We start from the raw sequence: 1,269 nt of genomic DNA on the forward strand, positions 1-1,269 counted from the left end.
ATCCATGAGGTAAAGACAGAATGTCTAAGACAAGGAAGAGAAAGCAGAAGTGAGTAAAAGGTAATAAATGAACACAACTCACAGATGGTGAGCAAAACTCACTGAGTTTGCTGTGCTCCAGCTGGAGGAGCCAGACATTCTCAATTCCAGAACCCTGATGTGCACAAATCCAAAAGATTTTAAGTAAATTTGCCTACTTGAAGGCATTCCTAGAGGGCCAGAGAACAGCAAGTTCTAAGAAGTAAGCCATGGTGGGAGCAGTTTGGGCCTGTGATTTTGATGTACGTGCAGTTCTTCTGAAAAACTTGCAAAGGGGAATCTAACTAAAAACATCTTATTCAATGAATAACAAAGGGTTAAAAGGAAGCGTGGATTTACTAAAATCCAGTTTTGTAGGATGACCCACAAAATAGTGTAGTATAAAATTGAAACTTCAGGCATTCAGGAAATAAACTTTAAAAAATTGGTTTTGCTTTCTGTTGGAAGAAAATTGGTTTTGCTTTTTTGTTGTTTGTCCGAGAAAGAAATAAGTGAACGGGAGAAGGATTTGGCTTCACCAACCAGCCGCAGGGTGACAGGAAACTGACAGCATGATGCGACAGAAACTGACCAGTGTGAGTCCAGTCATGGAATTTCCACTAGCTTCAGGAAAACATTAGTGCTGTGTTTGAGGCATCGCCGTCTGACACTCCATGCAGCAGCCTCTCTCAGGAGAAAAAGCATTTTAAAAGTATTTAAATTGAGCAAGTGCCGCAGAACATACATCCCAACGACCAGGGAACCGCTTGTATGACTGTGCAGGGCTCAAAATGTTTGGCTTATATAACCTAGCACAACAAATGAGATGGAATCGGATACGTAACTACACGGAAAGGGGAAGTAAACAAAAAACCACAAATGTCTATTGATTTTGATGGAAATTAGAGGCTGGTTTTCAGCCACCCGAAAAGAGGCCCCATCCGGAACTATCGCCATGAACCCCTGAGGAGGAGCACAGGGCTGGGACTGCCCGGGCGGGAAACAAAAGCAGTAATGCCTTGAATTCCCACAAACTCCGCAAAGCCGGAGCGTTTGCATTCACTCATCCCGGCCAACAGCAGAGAGAGTGAAATCTCCCCAGACAAGGGCCCTCAGACGAGTCCTGAGGGCACGCACAGCACAGCCCTCAGCCCCGCCCCAGCTCCCCTGCGCTCACCTCCCTCCACCCTCCCCTCCGCTTCTCCGCTCCATCTCCTTCCCGCTGCTCCTTCCCCCTCCTCCCTCTCCGTC

The sequence above is a fragment of the Geospiza fortis genome, unplaced genomic scaffold (assembly GCF_000277835.1).
Source record: "Geospiza fortis unplaced genomic scaffold, GeoFor_1.0 scaffold524, whole genome shotgun sequence".
Taxonomy (NCBI): Eukaryota; Metazoa; Chordata; class Aves; order Passeriformes; family Thraupidae; genus Geospiza; species Geospiza fortis.